At 42.2% G+C, this 24,398-nt stretch overlaps 1 pseudogene; it reads left to right on the top strand.

The window, feature by feature from the left end:
* Positions 1 to 495: 495 nt before the first annotated feature.
* Positions 496 to 23,766, top strand: LOC104659319 (annotated as a pseudogene).
* Positions 23,767 to 24,398: the final 632 nt, after the last annotated feature.

Below are 24,398 nucleotides of genomic sequence, written 5' to 3'. Positions count from 1 at the left end.
GCAGGAAAATCACTTGAACCAGGAGGCAGAGGTTACAGTGAGCCGAGATCGCACCACTGCACTCCAGCCTGGGCAACAGAGCAAGACTCCGTCTCAAAAAAAAAAAAAAGCAGAAACTTTCAAAATTAAAAAAAAAGCATCTGTAACTGCTTTAAAAAATAATCTAATGTTTATAGCAACCATGTAAGGGCTGAGTCCAGAAGAACACCCTTCAAAACCGTAGCAGGGGGGCAGTATTTTCTGCTGGGTCCTGGAGACCTTCAGTGTCCATGCTGCTCTCACCATGTCCTTGGGTCCAGACTGCATCACAGCCTCTCGGGAGACGTGGGCCCTCGGAGTCTCTTTAGCGATGGACTCCAGGCCACAGGCAGCCCAGCGGCAGCAGCAGCAGGATAACAGAACCTCTGGATGCACTCTTCCTGGGAAGCTTTGCTAATTTGCAGCCACTGCACCTTGTTCCTCATTAACGCCTGTCAGCTTAGTCGTTATATCATTTCACTGTGGTGGCAGGGACTCAGCTTGGAATTCTATATGGAAAAAGCACCTGGGTCCCAGTCTTTCATTGGCTTCAACACAACCAGAAGTGCCTGCTCTTGAGGCTGGTGGGCCTCTAGGCAAGATGTCCCTTCCCATCAGGATAAACTGCTGGGCATCCAGATATGATAATACCCTCGAGGACCCTGTGTCCATGACTCCTCCTCCATCGGACACGGGCAGCATCCACTGGAAGGCAGTGATTCCAGAGTGCAAGTATCAGTCCCTTACCAAGGAGAAGGAAGGAGAAGCCAGCCTACCCACCCCTGCCATGAGAGCGTGGCACGGTCCCAGTGGTGAAGTCTAAAGCTACCCATATCATCACGAATTCTCTGTTCACAAAACAGAAAAGGAAAAGTACTCAGCATTTTGGGCGACAGGCAGGGCTGAGACATGCTGGCTACACACCCTACAAGGGCCTCACCACGGAGGAGACCAAGTACCTTTGAGTGGCAGAAGTGCTCCACCAACTAAAGCTACAGAGTGGAGAAAGAACAAGACAAGAGAGGCGACCTGCATCGGCCCAGTCTGCCCCAAGCTGCGCTCCTCACTCTTCCCCTGAGCAGAGGCCCAAAGGCTGATTCACTTCTGGTTCTTCCACAGCTTTACCTGGCCCAGATCCCTGCACCATGGATTCTGGAAGTGGAGAAAAGGACAGAAACTTGTCAGATAAGTGGAGCCTCTTTGGACCAAGATCCCTTCAGAAGGAAGATTCTGCAAGTTTTGCCACCCAGGCCTACCGAAGAGCCCATAAGCCCTCTCCAATGGAACTGACCCGTGCCCAGACCAACCACATGACTAGAGATCCAGCAACCTTGAAGCCACCCAAGATGGACATCCCAGTGACGGAAGGGAATACACAGCTGACACAGACCCATCATCTCAAACCCGGTGACTTGAATGTGCTCACACCTACCGGCTTCTGGAGTGCTTTCTCTTCCAGTCCTCTGGTAAAGAGGGTTTCTTGCCCCATTCCCCTTTTAACTTGGCTCTGACATAGGAAAGATATACGTATATCTTTCATATATATATATTTGTTTTGTTTTGAGACAGAGTCTCGCGTTGTCACCCAGGCTGGAGTGCAGTGGTGCAATCTTGGCTCGCTGCAACCTTTGCCTCCCAGCTTCAAGAGATTCTCCTGCCTCAGCCTCCTGAGTAGCTGGGATTACAGGTGCTTACCACCACGCCTGGCTAATTGTTGTATTTTTAGTAGAGACAGGGTTTCACCATGTTGACCAGGCTGGTCTTGAACTCCTGACCTCAGGTGATCCGCCCCCCTTGGCCTCTCAAAGTGCTGAGATTACAGGCATGAGCCACCGTGCCTGGCCGGAAAGGTATATTTTTAAAAACCTGTTAATTAGAGGCTAGAGCTGGAGACATTATTGGTTTTTGAGAAACATTAGTACAAAGCTTGCCCTTGTGTGGAAGAAGCCCTTTTGTACTGCTTCAAAGCTAGACTAAATCATCTCAGCAGGGGTGTATGGGGGGCCTCATTACCTAGTTTTTCATCATTCACCCTAGATAAGAACTTTAAGAGGTGCTCACTGACTCGCTGAGATGACTCTGGCCCTCTTGACGACTGGTACTGGGCTCCAGCCTTGTCACTTAGGGAACCCAAGATCTGTTTGGGACCTGGGTACAGGGAAAAGCCAGACTTGGCAGGGACCCCTCTTTCTAGGCTGAACCTTGAGTCCCCCTGCTTTTTGGTAGACCTAATGGATCACTGTCCTGCAGCCAGTTCTTCATGTGGGGCCTCTTAGGTCAGTGCTGGGAGAGGCATGCTTCTCTGTCTATGCCGCAGAACAAACACTAGGCTTGCAAAGCTTTCCTTGCACTTTAAAATGAGATTAATTTAACTCCAATTTGGTTAAAAGCTTCCTAAGAGAGAAAATTCAGTCTACTGATTTGGTATTGGTAAATGGACGTTAAACTTTTTTTCGTTTTTTTTTGAGTTGGAGTCTCGCTCTGTTACCTGGCTGGAGTGCAGTTGCATGATCTTGGCTCACTGCAACCTCTGCCTCCCAGGATCAAGTGATTCTCCTGCCTCAGCCTCCTGATTAGCTGGGATTACAAACACGTGCTACCACACTCAGCTAATTTTTTGTTGTATTTTTAGTAGAAACGGGGTTTCACCATCTTGGCCAGGATAGTCTCTATCTTTTGATGAGGCCACCCGCCTCGGCCTCCCAAAGTACTGGGATTACAGGCATGTTCCACCACACCCAGCCTAAACTTTTTTAAAGTAAAGAAGATGGTAGGTACAGTTAGATTATAGTCTTGAGGTTCATGTGAAGCCAGTGTTACCGTATTTTGATTTCCTTGTTCAGAGCCTGAAACATCTGCAAGGGGAGGTGAAAGAATTCAAACTTCTTTGTATGAAAGCATTTTTCACCAAAATGAGCCTCATCCCTTTGTGCAACACATAACCTCACTGAGGAAAGGAAACAGGGAAACTGCCTTCTTACTTCTCCTCACTGTGGACAAGTTCAGTCATTGTCTTGAACACTGTCTCAAATACCCGTTTTTGGTTTTGGATAGTATCTTGTCTGCATAAGAAGCTGACCTTTTCATAGAGAGGCCCTGGAATCTAAAATTATTAGAACAATTAATTTGTGTCTTCTATTATGGTCTCTTGTTTTGACAATAAAAATCCTTACTACTTCCAAAAAATATATATATATATATAGAAGGGCCAGGCGTGGTGGCTCACACTTGTAATCCCAATACTTTGGGAGGCTGAGGCAGGTGGATCATTTGAGATCAGAAGTTCGAGACCAGCCTGGCCAACACGGCAAAACCTCATCTCTACTAAAAATACAAAAATTAGCAGGGCGTGATGGCACGTGCCTGTGGTCCCAACTACTCGGGAGGTTGAGACAGAATCACTTGAACCTGGGAGGCAGAGGTTGCAGTGAGCTGAGATTGTGCCACTGCACTCCAGCCTGGGCAACAGGGTGGGACCCTATCTCAAAACCAAACAAACAGACAAACACACACAAACACACACACACTCACACACACCTGTAGAAGGTTTTGAAGTGATTCTAGATGTCTTCGCCCCACCCCTCTCCTATGTGGCAGCCATCTGAAAGCAGTAGTGATGTTAATGAGGCAACAGCCCAAGTTCCTAGTGCAAGACCATGTCCCCGATTCTGGAGGGATCAGAGCAGACCTTATCTGCAAGTTATTGTGTATGTCTCATTTGTCTGAGCCACATTTCTATTCTAATCTGTATAGGGGCTAACACAGAAAAACTGATGCAAGTTGATTTTCTCTCTGTTTTGCCTAGCTCAAGACTGAGGCCAAAAAATGCTAAAAAATATTGCAAACCAAAAGAACAACCCTAAGATGCCTGGGAAAAAAGATTACAGTTCAACAAACAACAGACTACCTAAGGCAAAATCTGTGTAGAGTTTCTCTGGGAAATTAGGACAATCAAAAGTAAATGGGGAATTTTGACAGACATATACATGCCCAGAACAAGATGCATGCTCAGAAAAGACCTGAGAAGACCTAAGCTTCCACCTTAGACTGATCCCTAGACACAGTGCAAGCCTAGCTTGGAATTGAAGGAAATCCCAAGCACAGAGCCAATTTGCAAAGAGTAGGAGAGCTCCTAGCATCCAAGGAATTCTCTGTCAAAACACTAGCTGAACTCAAGCTAAGAAACAGAGACTTTAGTGACCATGTCAACAAAAAATACAGTATTTGAAATATAGTTTGGGAACGTCGCTAAACAAACAGGCTACTGTAGCCTTCAATAACAGAAAGAAAAAAAAGAAAGAAAAGGAGCCAGAAAATCCTGGGGAAGGGGAGACTCTCATTTTCAGAATTGCCACACTGTAGTAATCAAATGTCTAGTTTTCAATGAAAAATCACAAGGCATACGAAAAAATACAAAAGTATGACTAATTCAAAGGACCAAGGTTAATTGACAGAAACCATCCCGGAGGAAGGACAGAAATTGGAGTTACTAGACAAAGGTTTAAAAAAAAACTGTTTAAAATATGATCAGATCATTAAAGGAAGACACAAAAAAACTAAAGGAAATCAGTATAACAATGGATCAACAAAATGAGAAGCCAGGTACAGTGGTACATGCCTGCAATCTCAGCTACTTGGAAGGCTGAGGTGGGAAGATCACTTGAACCCAGAAGTTGAGGCTTCACTGAGCTATGATTGTGCCACTACACTCCAGCCTGGGTGACAGAGTGAGACCCCATCTTTATGAAACAGAGAGAGAGAGAGAGAGAGAGAGAGAGAGAGAGAATATCAATAAAGAGATAAAAATTATCTAAAAAGAACAAAACAAATTTTGGAGCTGAAAAGAAATAAAATAATTGAAATGAAAAAATTAACTATAGGGTCCAACACCAGATTTGAGCAGGCAGAAAAATGAATTAGCAAACTTAAAGATAGAATCATTGAAGTCATCAAGTGTGAGAAAAAGAAAGAAAAAAAAGAATGCAGAAAGTATAGAGTCTAAGGGAGCTGTGTAACACTGTCAAGTAGACAAACATACACATTATGAGAGTTCCAGAAGGAGAAGGGAAAAAGGAGCAAAAGAATATTTAAAGAAATAATGGTAAAAAACGTACTGACTTTCATAGAAGATATAAATATACAAATCCAAGAAACTCAATGAACACTATTAGGACAAACACCAAAATACCCACACCTAGACACATTACAAGCAAACTGTCAAAAGCCAAAAACAAAAAGAGAATCTTAAAAGCAACAAAAGAGGCTGGGTGCTGTGGCTCACGCCTGTAATCTCAGCACTTTGAGAGGCTGAGGCAGGCAGATCACAAGGTCAAGGGATCAAGACCATTCTGGCCAACATGGTGAAATCCCATCTCTACTAAATGCAAAAATTAGCTGGGCGTGGTGGTGCACGCCTGTAGTCCCAGTTTCTTGGGAGGTTGGAGCAGGAGAATCACTTGAACCTGGGAGGCAGAGGTTGCCATGAGCCAAGATCATGCCACTGCACTCCAGCCTGGTAATAGAGTGAGACTCCATTTCAAAAAAAAAAAAACAGCAACAAAAGAGAAGTGACTAGTCACATACAAGGGATCCTCAATAAGATTAACAGCCAATTTCTCATGAGAAACCATGACCAACAGAAGAAAGCAGGAGGACATATTTAAACTGCTGAAAGAAAAAATATGGCCAGGCGCAGTGGCTCATGCCTATAACCCCAATACTTTAGGAGGCCAAGATGGGCAGATCACATGAGGCCAGGAGTTCAACACCAGCCTGACCAACATGATGAAAACCTATCTCTACTAAAAATACAAATTAGCCAGGCGTGTTGGTGCATGCCTGTAATCCCAGCAATATACCATCAAAAGATAATTTATACCATCAAAAGAGAAGTAATATATCTTACATTACTTATACTAATAATGTATTACTAACTACATATTATTAGTAATGTATTTTGATGCACTTACCTTTTTGTGCATCAAAATATACCATCAACACATAGAATGGGAGAAAGTATTTACAAATCAATTATCTGATAAGAGGTTAATGTCCAGGATATATAAAGAACTCTGATAACTCAATAACAATAAAATAAATTTTAAAATGGGCAAAGGACTTGAATAGACATGTCTCCGAAAAAGACAGACAAATGGCCAAAAAGAACATGAAAAGAGGCTCAGTGTCAATAATCATTAAGGAAATGCAAATCAAACAAAACCACAATGAGATACCACCTCACTCCCATTAGGCTGGCTATAATCCCAAAAGTGGAACAATAACAAATGTTGGTAAGGATGTGGAGAACTTGGAACCTGGGTGTGTGGCTAGTGGGAAGATAAAACGGTGCAGCCACTGTGGAAAACATCTGCTTCCTTCTCCTTGGCAGGTTGGATTCCACTGCTTTTCCCATCTATATGGTAGAAAACATGGCCAGTGGTTTGCATATTACTGGTCTAGACTCCACTCTCTCTCTCTGCCTTAATTCCAAATTCCTAGGAAGGAACACTTTGAGGCAGGTATCAACCCGTAAATTCCTCAATTGTGGCCTAAAGTAAAGGACAACAATTGACCTATATTAGCTGCCTTCTCCTGGTCCAATCAGCTGTGACCAGGAGACAGAGTCACATGGCACAAGCAGCCACAAAGAGCCCACCATGGCTATCATGAGTACTTGAGAGGAGAAATAGCAGAAAAATCGAGAGATTGTTTATCATAGGGGGGTGCAAAATGTCAGAATATAATCAGTAGCACAACATATTAAAGTTTCCTAGTAGAGCCCCTCCTGTGTCCTCCCGCAGAGGCACACAGCAGGGAGGGGCCCTGGAACCTACATGGTAGGAGCAGAAAGGGACAGACATCATATAGTTCTAGCAAGGTAGAAATGGGAAACCCAGGACCTGGGACTGGTCAGATGGAGCCAGAAAGATGCACAGCTGAAATTCACACAGCTAATAATGTCTAGATTGAGCTCTGACACCACCTCTGTCCAATTGCAAAGCCCGTGCTCTTTCTGCTACTCATCATTGCCACTCTTTGGGCAGAAAAATATTTTGCTAGTCTGAGCAAGTATAAAAAGAGAAAAGGTCATAAAGGTCTTCATTTGTTTTCTGATAGAATGCCTTGTTTTTATAAGGTTTCTAAGAAGCATACAAAAATACCTAATTTTCAAAAATTACTTATTTATCATGTGGTAGGCATATATTAAAGTTTTTACCTATATTATTGTATTTAATCATCATTATTTCCATTTTCTGGATGAAAAAGCTAGAATTCAGAAAGGCTGTCCGGGCATGGTGGCTCACACCTGTAATCCCAGCACTCTGGGAGTCTGAGGCAGGCAGATCACTGAAGGCCAGGAGCTCAAGACCAGCCTTGCCAATATGGTGAAACCCGTCTCTACTAAAAAGTACAAAATGAGCTGGGTGTGGTGGCACACACCTGTAATCCCAGTTACTCTAGAGGCTGAGGCAGGAGAATCATTTGAACCCAGGAGGCAGAGGTTGCAGTGAGCCAAGATCACGCCACTGTACTCCAGTGTGGGCAATAAAGCGAGACTTTGTCAAAGAAAGAGAGAAAGAGAGAGAGAAAAGAAAGAAGAAAGAAAGGAGGGAGGGAGGGAGGAAAAAAGGAAGGAAGGGAGGTAGGGAGGGAAGGAGGAAGGAAGGAAGGAAGGAAGGAAGGAAGGAAGGAAGGAAGGAAGGAAGGAAGGAAGGAAGGAAGGAAGGAAGGAAGGAAGGGAAGGAAATCTTTTAGTAATTTCACAAAGTGATATATCTAGTAAATGACAAAGCTAGAGTAGTTACTTCTGAGCCCACAGCCTTAAGCTCTTAAGTGTTAGGCTAAATAGTTGAGAAGTCAAGATGAAGGAAAAACATGGTTAAGAAATTACAGTCTGGGCCAGGCATGGTGGCTCACACCTGTAATCCCAGCACTTTGGAAGGCGAGGCAGGTGGATCACCTGAGGTCAGGAGTTCGAGACCAGCCTGGCTAACATGGAGAAACCCCATCTCTACTAAAAATACAAACATTAGCCAGGCATGGTGATGTGCGCCTATAATCCCAGCTACTTGGGAGGCTGAGACAGGAGAATTGCTTGAACCCAGGGGGCAGAGGTTGTGGTGAACTGAGATCATGCCACTGCACTCCAGCCTGGGCAACAGAGCAAGACTCCATCCCCACCCCCCAAGCCCCCCCCCACAAAAAAAGAAATTACAGTCGGATTATCCTCTAGAATTATATCTCATTTTGTCTTGATTGGAAGCCAAGAATATACCAAAAAATTAAAGATTCCTAGTGGCCAATGCAAAAAAAGGAAGAAAATGAATTATAAAATTGTGATATCGTTAAGATTAATAAAAGTTTAGGATGGCCCCAATTTTTTGGATACCTCTCAGTACCCCATGGGTCTTTATAAAGAGAATAGTATGTGATGTCATAGATAATGTCTTTGACAACATCTTTACAAAAAAATACCATGACCCGTTTTATACTCACGCATTTGCAATTCACTCACTTAATCACAGTTGATATAAAGTCAAATAATGTGAGTTGAGGAGTTCTGTATGAGGCCAAACAAACGTCGTCTCATTCACAGCTCTCTGGAGAACTGGTTTGAACCAAGGTTGTATGTATGTGTGTGTATATGTTTCTGTGGTGTGTGTGTCTGTGTAAGAAAAAATGGATTGTATTTTCTTCAGAGAACTTACCATACATATTTTAATAAGAATTATACAGAGAGCCATGGTTGTGATTTCTGAGGTAAAACCTGGAGTACAGGTAGTCTACGTTGCTGACTTAAAACAGAGTCCCAGGCCAGGTGCAGTGCCATGTAATCCCAACACTTTGAGAGGTTGGGGCAGGTGGATTGCTTGAGCTCAGGAGTTCGAGACCAGCCTGGGCAACATGGTGAAACCTCGTCTCTATGAAACATACTAAAATGAGCTGGGCATGGTAGTGCCCACCTGTAGTCCCAGCTATTCGGGAGACTGAGGTAGGAGGATGGATTGAGCCTGGGAGTGCAGAGGTTACACTGTACTCCAGCCTGGATGACAGAGCCAGACCCTGTCTCAAAACAAAAACAAAAACAAAGCCCCAGAGAGAGATAGAGGTTAAACTTAAGCAACTAATAAAGATTTACATCAAAACAGCATGGTACTGGTACCAAAACAGAGATATAGACCAATGGAACAGAACAGAACCCTCAGAAATAATACCACACATCTGCAACCATCTGATCTTTGACAAACCCAACAAAAACAAGAAATGGGGAAAGGATTCCCTATTTAATAAATGGTGCTGGGAAAACTGGCTAGCCATAAGTAGAAAGCTGAAACTGGATCCCTTCCTTACACCTTACACAAAAATTAATTCAAGGTGGATTAGAGACTTAAAACCATAAAAACCCTAGAAGAAAACCTAGGCAATACCATTCAGGACATAGGCATGGGCAAGGACTTCATGTCTAAAACACCAAAAGCAATGGCAACAGAAGCCAAAACTGACAAATGGGATCTAATTAAGCTAAAGAGCTTCTGCACAGCAAAAGAAACTACCATCAGAGTGAACAGGCATCCTACAGAATGGGAGAAAATTTTTGCAATCTACTCATCTGACAAAGGGCTAATATCGAGAACCTACGAAGAACTCAAACAAATCTACAAGAAAAAAACAAACAACCCCATCAAAAAGTGGGCAAAGGATATGAACAGACACTTCTCAAAAGAAGACATTTATGCTGCCAACCGACACATGAAAAAATGCTCATCATCACTGGCCATCAGAGAAATGCAAATCAAAACCACAATGAGATACCATCTCACACCAGATAGAATGGTGATCATTAAAAAGTCAGGAAACAACAGGTGCTGGAGAGGATGTAGAGAAACAGGAACACTTTTACACTATTGGTGGGACTGTAAACTAGTTCAACTATTGTGGAAGACAGTGTGGTGATTCCTCAAGGATCTAGAACTAGAAATACTATTTGACCCAGCCATCCCATTACTGGGTATATACCCAAAGGATTATAAATCATGCTGCTATAAAGACACATGAACACATATGTTTATTGTGGCACTATTCACAATATCAAAGACTTGGAATCAACCCAAATGTCCATCAGTGACAGACTGGATTAAGAAAATGTGGCACATATACACCATGGAATACTATGCAGCCATAAAAAAGGATGAGTTCATGTCCTTTGTAGGGATATGAATGCAGCTGGAAACCGTCATTCTCAGCAAACTATCGCAAGAACAGAAAACCAAACACCACATGTTCTCACTCATAGGTGGGAACTGAACAATGAGAACACTTGGACACAGGAAGGGGAACATCACACACTGGGGCCTGTTGAGGGATAGCATTAGGAGATATACCTAATGTAAATGACGGGTTAATGGGTGCAGCATACCAACATGGCACATGTAACATGTAATGGGTGCAGCACACCAACATGGCACACGTAAAAAAAAAAATTTTTTTTTAAAGAGTTTAACATGTTGAGAAATTGCCAAAAAAAAAAAAAAAAAAATTTACTTGGATGGGGTCACCCTACCTAAATGTTATAATTTGCTTTTGATCAACATGAATCAACATTATCTGATAAATACTATTTTTAAATGTCAATAAGCAAAATTCTAACCTATTCTAACCAATTTTAAGAGACATATGTAAAATGTGAACCCATATGCCAATGCTATTTTGTGTTCCTTCTGTTGTTTTCAAAATATAAAGAGGAGTGACTCTTACTGTTTAATTGTAAATAGGAATTTTAATCTCGTGAATAATGACCAGGACTTGCAATCATATTATAGGTAAAAGCAAATGAGACGGCTCCCTTTAAACTATAGCTTTGATTACGCAATACAGCATTGTGGTTTGAAAGATGTTCTTCTCTTTTTTTATAATGGAAATAAAGTGCCTTATAAATGAAGATTTTTATTAGGTATTGAAAGAAAGCAGTAAGAATAAAAAGAATTTGGAATAAAGTGGGATTGGTGAGAAAGAAGTATTAGTAGAACATACATCAAAATATATGAAGTTGTCAAATAAAATATTACTTGAAATGTCAGCCAGGTAATATTCATCATGCAGCTTGAAATATAGAACAAAATATTCAGATGTTTCTATTTAAGTCAGAAATAACTAATGAGCCTACCACCATAAAGCTAAAAAGTCACAATTTGGCTCATCAAAAGATATCCCTGGGTTTCAACATAAAAGCAAAACTATCAAATTTATTTGAGAATCATCTATGATCATTTTTGTTCATGAAATGCTTTGCATAATATAGACTGAAATTAATGGTAGCTAAGATCCAAGGGCTATGCAAAAGTGAAATATATTGAGTACAAATCTTAATGAGAAAGAAAATGAAATGATAATTAGGGAGAATGGGGTGACGTCTTGATAGGACTAATTACAGAAACTAGAGAAAGTTCATTGAAGAAAAATGTGAACCTGTATCAACTTTTTAAGCAACATTTTTTACTGTGGTTGCGTATGGTAAAGAAATTATAAATTTATGTTTAAATTACGATGCTGATTTGGCCAGGCATGGTGGCTCACACCTGTAATCCCAGCACTATGGCAGGCTGAGGCAGGTGGATCATGAGGTCAGGAGTTCAAGACCAGTCAGGCCAAGATGGTGAAACCTCATCTCTACTAAAAAATACCAAAATTAGCCGGGCGCGGTGGCAGATGCCTGTAATCCCAGCTACTTGGGAGGCTGAGGCAGAAGTATCGCTTGAACCTGGAAGGCGGAGGTTGCAGTGAACCAAGATCGCACCACTGCGCTCCAGCCTGGGCAACAGAGTGAGACTCCACAAAAAAATAAAATAAAATAAAAAATTATGATGTTGATTTTAGACGAATTCCTTAAATTCAGTTTTACTAGCATTAAAATAATTTGGTCAAAATACTTTCCTTATAGCCTCATTCACATAATACCTTTGTAATTACATAGCTGGATGGCATATTAATCTTCATGGCATCACTAGAATGTAAGCTCCATGAAGGCAGACTTGTCTATTTGCTTCACTACTATACCCCTTGCACCTATAACAGTATGGTGCATAATTGCTGCTCTAGAAGTATTTGTTAAACAAATGAGTGAATTTTCTATAAGAGATGTCATTTAGACACAGAAGTAAAATGTCCCCAAAACTGGGAAATAAGGTTAACCCCTGAGAATAAAACTCATAGCGAGTAGGACATATGAAAAGACGATAGCTATCTGTCTTTAAAAGAATAATTTAAAAGAGTATCTATATATATAATTAAATAATTTAAAAGATTTAAATTATTTTTTAAAAAATAATTTAAAAGATTATCTATATGTATGAAAATAAGGAAACTCAGGGCTCCTGAGTATAATCAGATATGGGATATTGTATCAGTGAGTCATGATATAAACATGATTGCAACCAAGAAAATAAAAGCCTAATTTTTTACACGTTGTTAGAAAACTATATCTAACGGACGAGTCCTGGGGAATAGGGAATAAGAAATTAAATTTTTTTATTTCCCTGGCTCCTTTACTAGTAAAGAGATAAGCTCCATGAAGGCAGATATACTTTTTTCCCTGTTTGGATGGATGGATGGATGGTTGGGTGGGTGGATGGAGAGAAGGGTGAAGGGAAAGAGGGATGGAGGGATGAGTGGATGAACAGAGATTTATTTGATCATGTATTCATGTATCAAAGAACTTGCCCATGTTAATCCAGCATGATTCAGGAGAAAATTATGAAATCTGGCAGAGGGCTCTGGTCACCAGAATGATATACTCTATTTTAAAAGAGAGATAGGTCATTGGACTTTACCGTGCCTTGGTTCCATTAACAAACAGTTATTGAGCACTTGCTATTGAATAGTTCTCAAATGAGATATCAAGACTCATGGTAGGTCATTAGGATACAGAACCAGTTGGCTGTGATTAAAATAATAATAACAGTGGTCTAAAGAGGGTAGAACTGTATTTCTCTCCTGTGTGCATGTCTAGAATAATATGGTGGCTCTGCTCCATGAAGTTACTCCACAAAGAATCAACGTGCTCTTCAGGTTAAGTTAAGCCGTGCTGCCGGAAAAACAACCCTGAAATCTCAGTGGCTTAACAATGAAACACTCTTTGGTTCTTCCCCTGCTCATGCCAGTGGCTGCTGCGGATCTGACTGCTCCTCTGGGAAGCTTGTTCAATAGTGGGGCGAGGATTCACATTGATGCTGCCTTTTTATCAAGCACAAGGCTTAGAGACACAGCCAAACCCCTAGCAAACTCAGCCAGGAAAGCAACAAGAAGCCCCTTTTTGATTTTGACAGTTTACTACGTACATAGGCCGTGAAAGGAAACACAGCCAAAGGTGCCCACTCCAGAAGTCCTCGTCCCACACACTAAAAGGATGATCTGAAACAAGAGGCCCAGGGAATACAACATGAATTGTAGGACACCCCGTTGCAGAGGAGCTAATTCCTACCTCTAACCATGTGGTTTTATGGTCTGCAGCTTTATTCTGAGAGAGATGGTGCACAAAGCCCCACACCTCCTCAGAACCCAGGAGGCAATGGGAAACGGTATAACAGCTGAGCAGGGGGAGAGGGAGGCTGTGGGCTGGGGGCTCAGAGCAGCTCACACAAGTCTGTCAACTTCTTGTGTTCTGAAAGGGCCATGAGGCATTCTGGCAAGACTCAGATTCACTGCAGGGCAAGCTGGTACCTAGGTGGTCATTGTAGATAGTGCAAGTTCACCGGGGTGTCATGTGGAGCTGTTACCTACACCTGCATCTCCATCGTCCCCACCTGTCTCAGAGGAGAGGATCAGGCTGGAGAGTTGTGTGTGCTGCAGCCCAGAAGCAATCGTATGTCACAATTGAACATAGCTCTGCCTGGCTGCTGGAGGGGGGTCGGGGAGCTCGAGGATGTTTAGCAAACTGTAATCGATGTCACTGCCTCAGCAGGTATGGCACTCAAGGCATGGGACCCGGGCTCCTTCTCCCTGGTCATCGACCATCCCCCAAGCATTTGCCTCATCTGTATGATCCAAGGTGGCTGCACTCCAGAAAGCAGGAAGGACAATGTATTTCCCTTCATTTTGAAGGAATGACCCCGAAGGTGTGTGCATTACTTCACCTCACATCCCACTGGCCACATGATCACTTGCTGCAAGGTAGACTAGGAAATCTAGTCTTTATGTTTGGTAGCCATGTGCCTGGCTTAAACTTCATTACACTGGAAGAAGAGGGGGACAGATCCAGGGACAGTAGCATTGGTCACAGGTATGTTGGGATCATTTGTAAGGTGTTTTCCAGATAATCTGGCACCAATAAAAGTTAAAATATTGAAGCTTGTGAATGGTTTTTTGCAATTTGCGATTTTTATATCTTTCATTGTGTTTCATTTTGACATGGTTTTGAAGGAAGAGGAGAGCTGCAGGTAGCACATTTGAGAAAATGAACCTAATCTTGGTGGAAAGGCCTATATGAAATACCCTTTAGAACAATGCAGCTCCTTTCACATAACGTCATCCTCTGCAAGCAACCCCCCAGATGATGAATCCAGCTTCCCGAAGATTCTGAAACCAGGTAGAGCTCGTGCCTTAGTTAAGAGCTTAAATAGCACGGTCACTGTTGATGAATCTTGTCCATGGTGAAAACTCTTTTTGTTTGGTTATCATGAGATTGTAAGTTAGCTCTAAGTATCTAGTTGATGCTGATTTACTGATATAGTGAAGTTTCTAAAGCTGCTAATAAGCTTAATCGAGTCCCCAGGACATAGGGACTCTGAATCAGGGGCCTGCCACACTGTGAGCCCTGCCTGTGCATGCAGCCAGCTAACTTCCCTCTAAGTGGTTTCTATTGCAGGCATGTCTCAGAGCAACAGGTTATTCTGATACTGTGCAACCTCATAGCCTGAAAACACATGTTTACACCAGCATGATTTCCAACCAGAAGCTGCACTGTAGAGGCAGAGCATGTTCATACAGTAGCATCCCTTTGGGATAGGAAGCACTACTGACATCACTAAGAATCACAGAAACTCTTAGGGCAAATACACACAGGAATTCCCAAATGCCTTTTCCCCAGCACTGAAAAATAGGACCATTCCAGTAGTTCTGATTTAACATCTGATTTGAAATTCATTGACCAGGGGAGAAAAAAGAAACAGATCTCCTGTCAGCATGATACCTTGAAAATAAAATAATGAAACTTTACCAAAAACCCAAGTCAGAAATACATTGCAAATATAATAAAAGGTGTACAGCACCCTGCCTATCAATTTTCTTAAATGATCTTTTCATGTTCTATGGAAATTATAAACATAGCTATTCTCAATAAATGTGTAATTTGGGTGGAGAAAAGCCCAGAACTGGCATAAAACTCATCTCTGTCGGTAGGTTTTCAGATGTTTCTAAAATGAAATAGAGCAGAAACAATTTCAAAGCTCTGAGAAAGTGAGCTGTTTCAAAGAGGTAGCAAATAAAAATGAAACACCTGCAAATCCTGCTGAGACGTGTACAGCATCATCAGGCTCTGGCTTCCAGGCTCTGTGGTGGAGATTTTGATTCCAGTAGGATTCTGTCCACATTAGAAACTCCAAAAGGCAGCCTTTTCTTTTTGCTTTTCTTTTTTCTTTTCTTTTCTATTTTCTTTTCTCTTCTCTTCTTTTCTTTTCTTTTTCTGTGCCAAAACATTCTTTATTGCCTACAGCTATGGAGAGCAACTAAAGCTTAATGAACCAATGGCAAAGACCACAAAAAGGATAGTAGCTAAGGTCGGGGTTTTTCTTAAATTCCATTATGTATTTTATCATCACTGATTCTGTTATAAACCCCAACTTTTGACCTTTGAGACCAACGTCAGTGTCCACAGAGACAACCCACCAAATCCTGTCTCCAAGCTCTGTGATGTCTCAACACAAATGTCCTTCTCCTGCACCACTCTGCCCCAAGTGGGCAGAATAGATCTTGTCTGACTCCCTAGAATCACTCCAACCTGGACATTTTAAGACATCAACAACGCACTTTCCAATCAAAACCTCCGGAAGAACCGTACCTACTAACAACCCTCTCTTAAGCTGCCTGGAATGTCCTCATTGAAGTGCACAACCTAACCTTCACCATCTAGTTCTTGCTTATCTTTAATAATAACAGCTTCTAAGAACATTTCTTATGGCTTTTGATTTAGTGATGGTGGAGAGGGGAAGGTTCCAATTAAGGTTTAAATATTGTTGGTTTCATCTGATAATCTCTTAATCTAAAATAACCCTTGCACTCTTTCCTTTGTTTCATGACATTGACATTTTGAAGAGTTTCAAACATGCCCCACATTCTGGTTTTATCTGATTGATTCCTTGTGATATCATTTGGCTTGTTCCTCCACCCCCTGACTTTCTCCAAGTTAGGTCTACAGCAGTGCTGTGCACCAGAAATCTGTAAACCTGCCCGGTGCAGTGGCTCACACCTGTAATCCCAGCACTTTGGGAGGCTGAGGTGGGTGGATTGCTTAAGCCCAGGAGTTCGAGACCAGCCTAAGCAATACGGCATAACTGCATCTCTACAAAGTAAAAAAAAAAAAAAAAAAATTAGGCAGGTGTGGTGGCATGCATCTGTATAGTCCCAGATACTCAGGAGGCTGAGGTGGGAGGATCCCTTGATCCATGATCACATCAATGCATTCCACCCCAGGTGACAGAGCAAGACCTTGTGTCAAAAAAAAAGAAAACAGAAAATATCTGTGAACCACATACATTTTAAATTATCCAGTAGCCATGTTTTAAAAAATGTAAAATAGGTAAAGCTAATTTTAATAATTATTAACATTAACTCACAAAATGCTGATTTCAACATAATATTTTCAAATTATCAGTGAGAGACTGGGTGCAGTAGCTCACACCTGTAATCCCAGCATTTTGGGAAGCTGAGGCAGGTGGATCACCTGAGGTTAGGAGTTCAAAACTAGCCTGGTCAACATGATGAAACCCCGTCTCTACTAAAAATACAAAAATTAGCTGGGCATGATGATGTGCTCCTGTAATCCCAGCTACTTGGGAGGCTGAGGCAGGAGAATCACTTGAATCCAGGGGGGTGGAGGTTGCAGTGAGCCGAGATGGTGCCACTTCATTCCAGCCTGGGCAAAACAGTGAAAGTCCATCTCAAAATAAATAATAAATAAATAATCACTGAGAGATTTTACATTATTTCTTCATCCTGAGTCTTTAAAACTTAGATAATACATGCTTACAGCACATCTCAATTTGGACTAGTTACATTTCAACACTGAATGGCCACACATGGCTAGCGGCTACCGTATTGAACAGTGCGGGTGTACAGACTTGATTAGATGATAGGTAAAATTTTGGCCGTGATACATCTTAGGTGGTGGTATGCACTTCATGTTACACTGCCACAGACCACTACTTAATGGTAGTGTTTATTGTTAACATGGACCGATATTTCTATAATAAAGATACTTTCCTCCCTAATCGTACTCAGCAAGTAATCCTCGGGGTAATTCTTTAGTGCCATGGAAATATTTTTGGAACAAGTGAAAAAAATTGACTATAGACTGGACAACAGAGGGTTTTATGGAATTTGATTTTTCTTAGGTAAGAGATGGGCATTATGGGATGTAGGAGAATGTCCTTTTTACTAGGAGCAGGATGAAGTTTTTAGGAGTGAAATATGTTGGCAACTTCTTTTCATACTGCATTAGCAAAACATATTGTGTGTGTGTGTGTGTAGAGAGAGAGAGAGAAAGCAAATATGTCAAATACTAACAAGCTTTTAATATAGGTAGAGTATATAGATGTTTATTACACTATTTTTTCAACCTCTATAATTTTGAAATTTTCACAATAAAAAGTTGGGGACAAAATTTTTTTTTTTTTATTTTTTGTAGAAACTTTTATTTTTTTTTTATATTTATTTTTTTATTATACTTTAAGTTCTAGGGTACATGTGCATAACGTGCAGGTTTGTTACATATGTATAACTCCCTACTGCAATCCCTCCCTCCTCCCCTCTCCCCATGATAGGCCCCAGTGTGTGATGTTCCCCTTATTGAGTCCAAGTGATCTCATTGTTCAGTTCCCACCTATGAGTGAGAACATGCGGTGTTTGGTTTTCTGTTCTTGTGATAGTTTGCTAAGAATGATGGTTTCCAGCTGCATCCATGTCCCTACAAAGGACGCAAACTCATCCTTTTTTATGGCTGCATAGTATTCCATGGTGTATATGTGCCACATTTTCTTAATCCAGTCTGTCACAGATGGACATTTGGGTTGATTCCAAGTCTTTGCTATTGTGAATAGTGCCGCAATAAACATACGTGTGCATGTGTCTTTGTAGTAGAATAATTTATAATCCTTTGGGTATATACCCAGTAGTGGGATGGCTGGGTCATATGGTACATTTAGTTCTAGATCCTTGAGGAATTGCCATACTGTTTTCCATAATGGTTGAACTAGTTTACAATCCCACCAACAGTGTAAAAGTGTTCCTATTTCTCCACATCCTCTCCAACACCTGTTGTTTCCTGACTTCTTAATGATTGCCATTCTAACTGGTGTGAGATGGTATCTCATTGTGGTTTTGATTTGCATTTCTCTGATGGCCAGTGGTGATGAGCATTTTTTCATGTGTCTGTTGGCTGTATGAATGTCTTCTTTTGAGAAATGTCTGTTCATATCCTTTCCCCACTTTTTGATGGGGTTGTTTGTTTTTTTCTTGTATATTTGTTTGAGTTCTTTGTAGATTCTGGATATTAGCCCTTTGTCAGATGAGTAGGTTGCAAAAATTTTCTCCCATTCTGTAGGTTGCCTGTTCACTCTGATGGTAGTTTCTTTTGCTGTGCAGAAGCTCTTTAGTTTAATTAGATCCGATTTGTCAATTTTGGCTTTTGCTGCCGTTGCTTTTGGTGTTTTAGACATGAAGTCCTTGCCCATGCCTATGTCCTGAATGGTACTACCTAGATTTTCTTCTAGGGTTTTTATGGTATTAGGTCTAACATTTAAGTCTCTAATCCATCTTGAATTAATCTTCGTATAAGGGGTAAGGAAAGGATCCAGTTTCAGCTTTCTACTTATGGCTAGCCAATTTTCCCAGCACCATTTATTAAATAGGGAATCCTTTCCCCATTTCTTGTTTCTCTCAGATTTGTCAAAGATCAGATGGCTGTAGATGTGTGGTATTATTTCTGAGGAATCTGTTCTGTTCCATTGGTCTATATCTCTGTTTTGGTACCAGTACCATGCTGTTTTGGTTACTGTAGCCTTGTAGTATAGTTTGAAGTCAGGTAGCATGATGCCTCCAGCTTTGTCCTTTTGACTTAGGATTGTCTTGGCAATGCGGGCTCTTTTTTGGTTCCATATGAACTTTAAAGCAGTTTTTTCCAATTCTGTGAAGAAACTCATTGGTAGCTTGATGGGGATGGCATTGAATCTATAAATAACCTTGGGCAGTATGGCCATTTTCACGATATTGATTCTTCCTATCCATGAGCATGGTATGTTCTTCCATTTGTTTGTGTCCTCTTTGATTTCACTGAGCAGTGGTTTGTAGTTCTCCTTGAAGAGGTCCTTGACATCCCTTGTAAGTTGGATTCCTAGGTATTTTATTCTCTTTGAAGCAATTGTGAATGGAAGTTCATTCCTGATTTGGCTCTCTGCTTGTCTGTTACTGGTGTTTAAGAATGCTTGTTATTTTTGCACATTAATTTTGTATCCTGAGACTTTGCTGAAGTTGCTTATCAGCTTAAGGAGATTTTGGGCTGACGATGGGGTTTTCTAAATATACAATCATGTCATCTGCAAACAGGGACAATTTGACTTCTTCTTTTCCTAACTGGATACCCTTGATTTCTTTCTCTTGCCTGATTGCCCTAGCCAGAACTTCCAACACTATGTTGAATAGGAGTGGTGAGAGAGGGCATCCCTGTCTTGTGCCAGTTTTCAAAGGGAATTTTTCCAGTTTTTGCCCATTCAGTATGATATTAGCTGTGGTAGCACTTATTCTCTACCTAGGACTGTACTAAAGGATTTTGGTGCATTTCATATTTAATCCTTGAAACAACAATACAAGGTGGTTATAATTATTATCCCAGTTTTTCCTGACAATGAAACTAAGGTACAGAGAAGTTAGGTGGTTTTCACAAAGTTACACAGATAATTTTATCAATGACAGGTGAGATTCAAATTGAGTATATCTAACTTGGAATTCGTGTTCTGAATAACAAAAGTATACTGCCTCCTGAGCATTCAAAAGAAATATTTCAAGTTCAGAAAAGTCACTTTTCTAGGTCTTGATAACTTCAATCTTTATTCTAAAGACCAAGCAGCAGTGCAAGGTGAACCCAGAGAGAAGAAAACCCTAATTCAAGACCCCAGATGACAAGGCCACATAGCATGACGGTAGTCCAGGGCATCTGCCTACTTGCGAGACGAGATTCACTGTGTTCTTACATCAAGAAACCTTTGCACTGGCTTGGTCTGTTTCCAGGAACCAGAACCGATGGTTTTCTCCAGCCGCCCACAGGCAACGGGCCAACACAAATAATTTCAAATACAACTGGCTCTTAAGCCAGGTTTTATTTCAACTCACTTCTCTCATTGGCTATAGGATGACAAGGATGACGAGAGCCACTATTTACTGAACCCTTATTGTTTATGTGCCACACACTGTTCTAAGTTCTCTTCATACAGCACCTAGCTTAATTCTTTCAACAACTCTGGGAGGCATGTTCCAGAAGAAAAATGAAACACAGATGCTGAAGATAGTATGTAGTGCTGAGATAAAACAATTCCAGAATACTGACTTCTCACCACTCCATGGCAGAGTGAGAGGTGCCATCCCCAGGGAGCTCGTGTGCACTGGAACTGGGCAGAAACGCCATGAGCTCCTGGGTAGCAGCCACTTCATCACACTCCCCACTGGGAACCAGGTGTGGGGATGGCATCAGGGGGGACATTCATACCCACTGGTCACCTTCTGGGCTGGCATCTGATGAAGCGCTTTAAAATCCACTATCTTGTTCAAGGTGCAGGACCACACTGGAGCCAATCGTTATTACCTCCATTTCACAGAGAAGAAAATGACACTCAGGAAACCATATGATTTATCCAGAGTCTCACAGTTACGAAGTGGTTTCTGTAAAAAAATAAATGTGATGAAAGCATGAATGACTGTATAAACATACATATAATTGCACACGTTTAGAAACACATATGTTTTATAAGCCATATATATTTATTCACCAAAGAAAACCTACGGCCTCAATGCCCAAGGATCCCCTGTCAATAGAGGTAGCCCTGATGCTGAGGACTGCAGGGAGCACCTGGCAGAAAGGAGGGAGAGAGCTGAGGAGGCCAACAGGAAGAAAGAAAAAGGGCCTAGGGCCAAATCCACAGATCTGAGCAGGCACAAGAAATCCAAGGCAACACCAACTCACCACAAGAAATCGGAATCTAGACGGGAGTACAGGGCAGGTGGAAAAAGGAGCACCTATGAAGAGTGATTCTGCTTATGAGGAGGGTCTGGGGTATCGTCCAAGATGCCTGGTCTGTGCCACAGGGCCTGGTGGCACGGGTAGAAACTAGAATGTGAAGGGAGCTAAGGAAAAAAGAGGCTGGAGGGGGTGATATGATTTGACTGTGTCCCTACCCAAATCTCATCTTGAATTGTAGCTCCCATAATTTCCACGTGTTGTGGGATGGAGCCAGTGGGAGATAACTGAATCATGGAGGCGGTTTTCCCCATACTGTTCTTGTGGTAGTGAGTAAGTCTCACGAGATCTGATGGTTTATAAGGGGAACATGCTTTTGCTTGGTATTCATTTTCTCTCTTGTCTGCCACCATGTAAGACGTGCCTTTTGCCTTTTGCCATGATTGTGAGGCCTCCCCAGCCACATGGAACTGTCAGTCCATTAAACCTCTTTTTCTTTATAAATTGCCCAGTCTTGGGTATGTCTTTATCAGCAGCATGGAAACGGACTAATATAGGGGGCAACCTACCCTTGACTGGTCACTTTGGAAAACCAGCTGAAGAGAGCTCCCCCCGAGCTAATCTGGAAAAGGCACCTGCTCTGGGTGGACAAAGGTACAAGCCTCTGTAAAGAGAGCTCAGGTCAGATTCTGGTCCCAACTTGTTCCCTCAGCCAGGAACCTTTGGGCAGTGCACAAACCATACAACTGTATGAAGCAGACTTGAAGTTAAGCAGGTAGAGAATCTGCATCAGATACCTCTTTGCTCCACTGCAGAGCCTCTGGACCTCACCTGTCTCTTGTTCCAGCTGTGTGGATTTTGACCTCCTACAGACACAACCTGATTGCACCAAACCTCTTGCCCCGTTCTTCTATTGACAGAGGCCTCCTCCCCACTCCCCGACCAGGCACCCAGACAATGCAGATGCAGCCCACAGGGCAGGGGTAGAACATGCCCTCCTATGAACTCTTTCTATGCTTGGTGCCCCACGCCCCTCGCTCCTGCTCTCTGAGATTGAACTCCATAATAAAGTAATAGCACCTATGTCCTCCGTATCTTACTTTGTTTTCTGGAAGCCTGCACTAAGGTAGAATCAATGGAAGCCAGGGGCCCACCCAGAAAAGTGCACATACAAGCAGAAACTGACATGGGGTCTCAGTGGGTTTGTGGCTCCTCTGAAGGCCAGTTTTAAAACCTCAGCCTTGAGGAGAAAGGTAGAAGTTACAGTTCCTGAGTAGAAGCATGTTAGCTTTTTCTTATTCCTGGACACACCCCAGGTCTCTGATTCTGAGAGTGCTCAAGAATTAAGCATGGAGAAGGGAGCTCAACACAGCAGACAGCAGCCTTCAAACACTCACCAGAAGACCAAGCCTGGCCAGAGTGAGGCAGCCGTCAGATTACTGAAGAACTAGATGAAGATTTAAAACGGATTCTGAGATGAGAGAGGGTATTTTGCCCCCACCACTCTCTGGGTTTTAAGCAGCCATCTCCTAACCTCTGCTTCTACAGTCTTTTCACAAAAAGTCCTTTGCATCTTAGCAAGAAGCAACAAAATTGCTCCAAAAGATAAACAAAAGGTTAATTACAAAACCTTGCGAACTCCAGAAGCCCACAGGCAAGAACAGCTATTTATTTCCCCAGTTCACAGCTCTGCCTGCCCTGCTGCAGGTGTCTGTCCAATGCATGCAGCCATCTGAATCACTGCACCTGCTCCCACCACACAGCAAAAGAAAATGCCACCTGGGATTTGGACAGTTTTCCATAAAGCATTCCAAAGTGAGTATTCCAAAGACAGAAACGTTTGCCCTTTTGGAGACCTTGAAAGGAATCTTGGCATTTCTCCCCATTGTCTTCTAAGGAGGGAAGAAGAATCCCCCCAGACTGATGCCCCATCTGTGATGAATATGCGTTCAAGAAGCTGGAGGAAACCATTAGCAACTGCTGCATGCACACGTAAGGCACCAGCCTTGGACATTCATGCTATCATTTTGACAACCTGTCAATCAAAACTGGCGTCCAAATGCCAACCAGAGAATCCCAGAAGTGGACATTTAAGTCTCCCCAGTGCCCTTGCTCCATGCAGACGTGCTGTGGATGAACAGCTGCTTTTCACCAGCCCAGCTCCTCTGAAACTTCCCATTGCAAAGGGAGCCACCAGACCCTGCATTTCCAGCACCACAAGCCAGTGCCAGCGGCAGCACCTGTCACAGGAGCCTCATCAGAAAGTCGAATCTGGCAGAGCTGTCTTCTGCCTGTATCTCCAATCCCAATGACCATCAGAACTAGGCACGGGGCAAACAGGTCGCTGAAAACCGCAGCCCCTGGGGCATAAAGCAGCCCTCCTGACATTTGCTGGATTAGGGATGAATGCATCTGGAAATTGACACAATCAGGAAGCTAATGTCACATTTCCAGATTTTCTGAAAACGTAAGCTATAGGTGTTTAGTGAAACAATGACACATTGTAATAGGGAGCATCAGCAACACTTTGCTGTGGTAAACTGCAGCCTCCGTACAGTCAGGCCATGCAACCGCACACAGTGCATGGAAAATTTAATTCACAGTCACTTGTTTTTCCAATATTTATTCTACAAAGACGCATTCATTGACATTTATGGAGGCAAGTGGGTGGAGCGCAGTTTTCAAATTGCTCTACTCTGCTGGAAGTCCAGTCTTCCCAGGGCATTCTTCATCCAACAAGTATTAATTGAGCACCTAATATGTGCCAGGTGCCCATTCCCAGTCCATACTCATAACTGTGAGTAGCACAAACAGGATCCCTGCATATGTGGAGTTTAACTTCTACTAGGAAAAAGGACACCAGACAACATGAATAGGCAAAACACCTAGTAAGTTGGAGAGCGATACACACTGAGGGAAAAGTAATGAAGCAGGGAAAAGGGGA

This window comes from Rhinopithecus roxellana, chromosome 8, assembly GCF_007565055.1.
Source record: "Rhinopithecus roxellana isolate Shanxi Qingling chromosome 8, ASM756505v1, whole genome shotgun sequence".
Taxonomy (NCBI): domain Eukaryota; kingdom Metazoa; phylum Chordata; class Mammalia; order Primates; family Cercopithecidae; genus Rhinopithecus; species Rhinopithecus roxellana.
Note: the sequence above shows the minus strand (reverse complement) of the source record. Positions and strands in the feature narration are given on the sequence as shown.